Source organism: Schistocerca piceifrons, chromosome 2 (genome assembly GCF_021461385.2).
Source record: "Schistocerca piceifrons isolate TAMUIC-IGC-003096 chromosome 2, iqSchPice1.1, whole genome shotgun sequence".
Classification (NCBI taxonomy): domain Eukaryota; kingdom Metazoa; phylum Arthropoda; class Insecta; order Orthoptera; family Acrididae; genus Schistocerca; species Schistocerca piceifrons.
Genome location: NC_060139.1, coordinates 481,543,299 through 481,551,828, shown reverse-complemented (window position 1 = coordinate 481,551,828; position 8,530 = coordinate 481,543,299).

Genomic DNA, 8,530 nt, shown 5'->3' with positions numbered 1-8,530 from the left:
GTTCTGTGTCCTGCAGTGTTCCTTCCATGTGTAGTATTACAGGCATGTGGGCCGAGTCCAGATCGTTTTCAACCATAAGGTTGAGTGTGTGTGTGATGCCCTTGAGGAGGGCTATGTCTAGCACATCTGACCTGTATCGGGCCTGTGTAGGCACGTACGTGGGACCGTCCGGTCCAAGTATAATGTAGTTTCGGCCTAGTGCGTGTTCGTATAGTTTCTTGCCATTGGAGGTACGTATTTGTGAGTTCCAGTTGGGTGTTTTGCATTTAGATCTCCAGCGGCGATTACCCGTGGTGCTACGTTGAGAACTATGCCGATGTTACTATGTTTCTGGGAGGATTGCACAGTGATACCAGTGCGGTGTTGGCTCCGTTGAACTTGACCGTAATAGCCGTTGCCTCTAATCTCTCAAGGGCAGGGAGCACGATGTTCGTGTGTTCAATGTATTTGTATATGATGATTGCTGTCCCGCCTCCCCTCCTGCCATCCTCTCGGTCAGTATGATAAATGCAATAGCCTGGGATGTTTAGCTGTTTGCGTGGTGTAAGCAGTGTGTCGTTCACTAGGGCGATTCGGATACCCTTTCGCTCCATGAACGCAACCATTTTGGTTCTTTTGTTTGCGATCCCGTTGGCATTCCAAAACAGGTCTGTGAGTTAGTGTTGGCGTCTGCGTTTCGGGGCTGGTGTGGCGTGTTATTCATGAATTGGTGTAAACGGTGGCGTGATAATGGCTTGTATGCTAGTCCAGTTGAGCGAGCCCGACGTGAATTGTGTGAAGAGTTGTGAGAACACACCAACACACCCCATAATCGTCAAGAATACTTCGGTGGTCGTGAGTCCAGGGAATAATGTCTCCATTATTCTTCGGAGTGTTGAGGTAATGTTGGATGTGTCACCCTGTGGGTTGTTGGATGCGTTGGACGCTGCTGGTACTTGTGTTGGCAACTGGTGTGGGCTGGCTTGTGTGTCAGCTATTTGAGTGACGGTTGTGGGCGCCTGAGTGGTCTGTGTGGTGAGTGGGTGTGTTGTGTGGGTCGTTGTGTTGGTGTCCGAATTGTGTTCGTGCGTATTGGTGTCCTGTTGTCTGTGTGCTTATTGTGGTGTAGTTGTGTCCCTCCTGTTCCAGTTGTTTCTCCTTCTCCTCCTCTGGCATTGTGGTTGTCCCTGTGTTGGTGCATCTTCTGTAGCCTATGGTGGGCTGCAGTGCGCGATCTCAGGGGGTAGGGTGGTGTAGCTATTTTTGTTGTGTGGTGTATCCGATGCGGGTGTGGAGTTGGGTGTTGTGTTTATTGGTTGTGCGTCTGTTGCTGGGGGTGTTTGTCCTGCGTGTGCTGAGCTCTGAGGTTACTCTGACCAATCCAGCAAAGGATAGTCCACTCGTTACTGGGCGTGGGGGCAGTTTCGGAGCTGTGATGGTGGTAATTTTTGTGTGTTTCGCAGCAACCGACTAAGCCGTCGGCGGCTTCGCCCGCGCAGGTGGCAACCAACGCACCCACGCCTGGCGCACGGGATGCCGCCCCGCTCAGGCGTCGCCGGCGCGCGCGCCGGGCCACCCCTGCCGCTGCGCAACGGACTGCCGCCGACACACTGCCGCGGCGGCAGCCGACAACTCGTGCTGCGCCGCCACTGCGACTAGCTGCCGATGTTCCACGGCAGTCGTCTTCTACGGAGCGGCTGCAACCAGCCGCTCCATTGGCGGAGGCCGCCCCAGCGGCCCCCACCGCCCCCTCGGCTCCCGACACAGCTGAGCTCCGATTGCTTTTGCCGTCGTTGAGCCAGCTGCTAGAGCACCTCCTGGTGCTAGTCACTGCGGTCACGACGGCCCTCCAGGCCGGCGTTGCAACTTCCCCCCGCCATGGATAATCGCCACATCCATGGCCTCACCGTTTGCGGCTTCAACGCAACCAGCTTGCTTCCCTAGCAGGGCGTTCTTGCGCGACGAGGGAATTGACATTTGCCTCATGTGTGAGACTTTCCTGAAGTCGGAAATTCATGTCAGGTTGACTCGCGGTGGCGGGACGGCCATCTATGTCAAGGCGTCCCTCAAACATCACGAAGTCCAGCTAACACCCCTCGCCGCGGTGGAGGCCACTGGGATGGCTGTCACCACTACGGCGGGGGTTATCACCTTCGTTGCGGCCTACAGGCCCCCGAGGGGACTGCTGCAGGGGGCTGACTTCGACGCCCTGCTGGCGTTGCGCGGGAAGATCTTCACTGCGGGCGACTTGAACGCCAAGCACACGCAATGGAACTCCCGCATCACCAACGCCAGTGGCCGCCGCCTCCTTCGCGCCACACAACGGCATGGCGCGATAGTACTGGGGCTCTTCGACCACACCGTCTTCCCCCATCGCGGCCAGCCAGATGTGCTCGATATCGCCGTAATGAAAGGTGTCGGGCACTTCACATCTGCCACCGTTAGATGCGCCTCGTCGTCCGACCACCTCCCGGTGGACGTCATCGGTGCCTCTATGCCGACCGACCGCCGCAACTTCCGCGGCATAGATGAGGCAAGATTTCGTGCCGATATCTTAGATCTCCTCGAAGCCTCACCCGATCCGGATGTGCAAGGAGCCGACGAAGCGTTGGCCTTCTTCACGCGGCACTCACTCGGCGCAGCAGAGGCAGCCACTCCCAGGCGGCCGCGAGAGATGTCGCGCCAACTCCCGCCGCACATCTTAGAGGCGATCACACACAAAAATCACCTCTTTCGAGTGGCAGCTCACGCGGCTGCCCGAGACGAAGCGCCGCCTCAACAGGGCGCGGCGCGAGGCTCGGGCCGCCATAGATGATCACCGCAATCGTGACTGGGCGGGCGTTGTGGCCACCCTAACGACGACAGATGGCAGCACTCCATGCTACTCTATCCTGTGCAAGCTTCTTCATCTCCCAGTAGCGACTGCAACCTACATCCTTCTGAATCTGTTTAGCGTATTCATCTCTTGGTCTCCCTCTATGCAAAATACTTCTCCCTAGCTTCCATATATCCATATATCTCATTAGTATACCCAAGGAGAAAAAAATGCTCTGAGTATAATTCACATACCTCACCCACGACAACAAATCACATACATTGAACCAAGAAACATTTTACATTCAAACAGATCCTTCAAACATCTAACAATTTGTTTATTTCGTTGGTCTGACAGCCGTCCTTCTATACTAACATTGCTCTTACAGTGACACAACGACAGTAACAGTGTTGACACTTCGCAAAAAATATAAGTTTTCAATATTCTCATCAACATTTTTCACCGATAATTTATATATTTTCATATTATTAGTAACAGCTGACTGTAATCACAACAAGACAGTAAAATATTCTGAATGAAATTTCTTTTCCAAATTGCATATGATTGAAATTTCATACCCAAATGTCTTGAATTTGATTACCAAATGTCTTCAGTTATATCAACACTGTGCAAGTGCACTATAATACAACTCTGTTTAAATAATACTTATCAAAAGTAAATTATGTTTGAAAAGATCATGAAAGTCTTCCTGTGACCAGCTTTTGTTCATATAAATTTCATGAAATTTAGATTCAGTAAAAATTCAAAATGAAAAACATGTTGTTTCATATCCAAAAAAATTCTCAACAGAACAGTAATAAATATTGTTTCTTTCAGTATCCCATAAAATTTTCAGTTTCAGCATAGACATTTCAGAGTAATTTTTCCTGGTACTGTGAGAGTATTTCTTTATTATGAGACCTTTGTATATTTATAAAATGAATACTGTACCAAAGAAGAAGAAGCAGAAGAAATTGATAGCAGAACATAATTAATAAAATTAAATCTATGAGTTGGAGAGAGAACATGCAGCATGAAAAATGAAATTTTTGAAATAATATTGAATGAGAATCAGGGCCCTGAATTAGCCACACTCACATCACAAAGAAAGTTGCGATCCTCTGAGGGTGTGTTCATTAATCAGGAATTCCTGTATGCCATCTTTTTCAAATACTACCATTGTTTCAATAGCATGCCCCAGATTTATCACTTCTTTGTTCAGAGCTTTTATTATATGTTGCCTATAACAACACCCAAGCTTTCCTTTAGTTGAGTTTTTTATAAACCTACACCAAAGCATGTTTATAAAAAGTTCTGCTTTTATTTTGCATTTACTTCTAAATATTGAAGACCTGATTAGGTTAGAAGTGTAAACTGCAAATCTTCTATTTTGTACAATATGTAAGTTAATGATTGATGCAGTTTGTGTCATCATAGGATTCTATTAGCTGCCTCAACTAAATGTTCTTCTTCAATAACACAGCTAATTTTACTGTTAATTTCTTTACATTGTTATCTACAAATATTTTTTTATGTAAGTTTGTTACTATAACTTTATAATGGATTGCTGTTCCTCTAATTTAGTTTCTGTCAGTTCACTGTTCTTCTTTATTTTAATTTTCATGTTGTATTCAATTTCCCCCATTTTGTTTAAAATTGCTTTCAACCAATCATTCTGATTTTTTTTTTTTTTTCAATTTGCACTTGTCTAACTCCTGATTCACATTTGATATCTCCCACACTGCCTCATTTATAGATTTTTCAGTTTTTATGAGATTTACTATTTCTAAAAACTACAAACACCAAAAAGGTACAAATTTTAAGGCTTATTTTATATTTGCCTTGTCTCTTCCTTTGAAGTCCAGCACAATGATTTTCTGTTTCACTTTTTGTTTTTATTTACTCGTATTTCTTCAAGTATCCACAGCCCATTAAATTCACATCAGGCATTGTATTCTCTTTCATAGTTTTTGTCAAACAATTGTTTCCACATGATAATATATTTCTGAAAAATGAGGCAAGAATTAATATTCTAGTCAAAAATCTTCCTGTTCTGGCTGGAACCCCCATGTATAAAGTCTCCTCTTAGATATTTCTTATTAAAGTTACAGCCTTATTTCAGCCTAGTGTAGTATGCTAATGCTGCCATATTTGTAGTGTAAATTCAGGGGTAGGATATACATGCTGATAATATTACTTAACTCTAAGTTGTATCAAAATCCAGGTGTAGCTTCCATTACATAATGTTATGGAATAGTAATGTGGTCCTGGGTATTGATATGACTGAAGTTCTGTAAATCTTTTTATTCACACTGTTTTCTATTTGATCTTCACACACATCAGTTTAACAAGAGACAGAAACATTTTGATATCCAGTGTGGTGTAATGTTCACACAAAGACATAATTCACAGTCTCTCATTGTTACTAGCAAGGAGTGTTGTGAACTGAACATCTTAACTGATGGAATACAAATGGCCAAGTAAAGTCTTTGGCTTCACAGTGTATATATGAAATATGTTTTATTCTAGAAACATCCAGAACATTTGGTGAGTCAAATTAGCAGTATGAATATTTCTGCTTTGAAGATTTAAAACAGATCAAAATAAAATTATATTCTTTCTAAATAAAAAACTTCTAGAAATATATTGAAAGTAAAAGGTGTTTATGTGAGCTTGAAAATAAACTACATATTTTTCAAAATATGTGCCACATCAAAACTATAGAAATGAGGTATCATACCATTTAACCTACAAATTCAGTGACTATTTCCCTGTTAAGTTTTAGAATTGAGCCAAATGTTACTAAATATGACTTCCCACCTGATGAAACTAAACTGACAGTTATCCTGAATCCTGCTAAAACTCGTCCCCACTAGTACTGAACCATAATGATGGAACTACTGACTTGTACAGGTGAGACAAGGTGTCACTAAAAAACTAGAAGGGCTTACCTGCTGCCTGGGCCTGGCTGCACAGCTCTGGATAATTAAATGAGAAGATACATGGCAGCAAAGCATTGCACTCTACATTGGGCTCTGCATGCTTTATGTTCTGCTCAGCATGCCCAGTGTCTAGATCTGTGTGCTGAGTACTGGAAGCAGGATGCAAATAAAAAGGAAGGGAGGTGGCCTTATCTAAGACCCAAGTACCAGCCGATGGATCAGGGTAATGGCAGGGACATCACAGCTGGCATCAGGGGTGACAGTGGTGATGTCATGGGTGCTGCTGGCATCATCACCCATGGTGGCATCCATGATGTCTCATTGTTCAGCACCAGCAGTGAGACCTCAACTGCCAGTGGTTTGCTGACAGGACACTATGTAGACACACTGTGAGGATTTTGTCACCTGTCTTCAGGATGAGATGTGGGCCCAAGTACTGTGTGTGAAAGGGGGGTTGTGAAGCATTGATGCATACCGCATTGTAAAATCATGATGTATAAAAGTCCTGCACTCATTATGGTGCTGTGGGGGTCATCAGTCACAACTGAGCTGTATAGTCTCAACGCTTCTGTATGTAAGCTGGGATATAGGCAGTTGCAGATAGAGGCTGTGGTTTGATAAAATCACCTGGTAGGTCTGTTGGCTATCAGTAAACCAAGTCAGCAATGGATTCCTTCTAGTTGATCTTCTGGGCCACTTGCAATCCTAGCAGAACCAGTGGCATGGTGGCAGACCTTTTTATGACATAACAAGTGAGGGTGGATTTCAATGTTCAGCGGAAATGTTCCACCATGCCGCTGGTGTGTGAACGATAACTAGTGGTGAAATGAATGTGACTGCCACATGTCTCTGAAAGGATCTTGAATAGATGGAAGGTGAACTGGAACCCACAGTCTTATCTTATGTAATGGGAGCAGCCACCATCCGAGACCAGGCAGTTAACGAACGTTGTGGCAACATCTTCAGCTGAAATATCAGGGATGGAAATGGCATCCAGCCAGTGTGTAAACCAGCCTCTCATGGTTAGGAGAAAGGGATAGCCATTTGAACACAGGAGAAGGCCAACAGTGGTTGCGTCAGAAAATTTGTGTTCAGCTGGGGAAAATGAAGTGACATGTTGGCACTATTCTGCATGCTGGTGTAAAAGGCAAGTATGAGCCCTCATGTGGTAGTCCCATTGCATACTGGACCAGAATAAACATTCTTGGACAAGGGAAGTGGACATGCTGATGCGAGGGTGTGCTAGGTCATGTGGAAGGGGGAAAAAGGGGTGGATGCAGACTTTAGAGCCATTGTGTGTTTAGAATCTGTAAGGAGCCTGTACCGAATGTGCAGATCTTTTCTAGAGAGCTGGTGGAGTTGGAGAACAAGGTCAGTACTTAGATCCTGAAGCAACATAGTTAGAGTGGGGTCAGTGGACTGGGAATTTGCTAGGGCCTCATAATCTGAGGGAAGGCTGAGGGCACTGAAATGACTGAGGCAGTTGGCAATGATGTTACCGATTCCAGCTACATTATATAAATCAGTAGAAAATTGCAGAATTTATTCCTGTTGGTGGAACTGTCAGGCAGAAATTTGGGAACCATGTTTCTGTTAAAACCCTGACCTAAGAGGGTGGTGTTTGGCAAATATGGTGAAAGGGCATCCCTCAACGAAAGAATGGGAGTACTTCCCCACCTCATAGATGGTTAGCAATTCCGTCACCATGGCCCTCTTGCTCTGTTGTACTGAGAGCTTAGCTGAGAAGACAGCCAGCAGCTGCCAAGCATCACCGACACGTTATTGGAGGACAGCAGTGATCGCAGATGGACTCTCTTTGATGATGACTGCAAGTGGGGCAGTAGGGTGGGGGAAGGCCAGGAGGTCTGCATTACCAATCCCGCATTTGTTATTCTCAAAGCTAGCTGTCATGCGTGCTGTTCACAGCAGGGGATTGTTGCTCATAGCAGGGATGCCTCTTAGTGTGGCAGTGTGAGGCTGCAGAACAGAAGTTATATTTTTGAGAAATCGCCTAAAAATGTTGGACATGCTGAGAAATCTCTGTAACTCCTTATACGTCGTGGTTTGTGGTAAACTGGAGGTCGCGCAGACTTTTTTCGGCAGAAGTTGAAAGCTGGAGATAAAAATGAGATGTCTGAGAAATTCTGTTTCAGTACTCTAAATATTCATTTCTGTGTATTAAAAATGACTCCTACTTTTTCAAGGTAGGCAAAAATTTCCTGAGATGCTTCATCTAATTTACCAATTTTAAGTTGGCCCTGTTGGTCTGTAAAATGTGTGCTTGGAAATCGAGAGGTTGTGGGATCGATCAGCCTGCTGGTTTTTCAGTCTTCGTTTTAACCTAGCCTTCACGTCTCAATGATGTGAGGAGTCGCCAGAAACAACATGTGGTTCGGATTCCACGTTAAACAGTAGGCCCTCTTTTCTGAGTTGTATAAATGGAATAGGTTAGGATCTAGAGATGCGAAAAACCCACTCAACCCAAACCAAAATCGTTAGGGACTTCGGTAGTGTCAAGCAAGAGCACATTAGAGGGCAGAGTGGAGGTCTGTTGTGTTTTTCGATGAAAGATGATTCTGCCTCGGGGTCAGTGAGGCCGTGCGTTGACCTGTCTCCGTGTTAGACACACTGCACCTCCACCAGTAGTTATTGTCTGAGGTGCGATTTCATAGCCGGCCGAAGTGGCCGTGCGGTTCTAGGCGCTGCAGTCTGGAACCGCGAGACCGCTACGGTCGCAGGTTCGAATCCTGCCTCGGGCATGGATGTGTGTGATGTCCTTAGGTTAGTTAGGTTT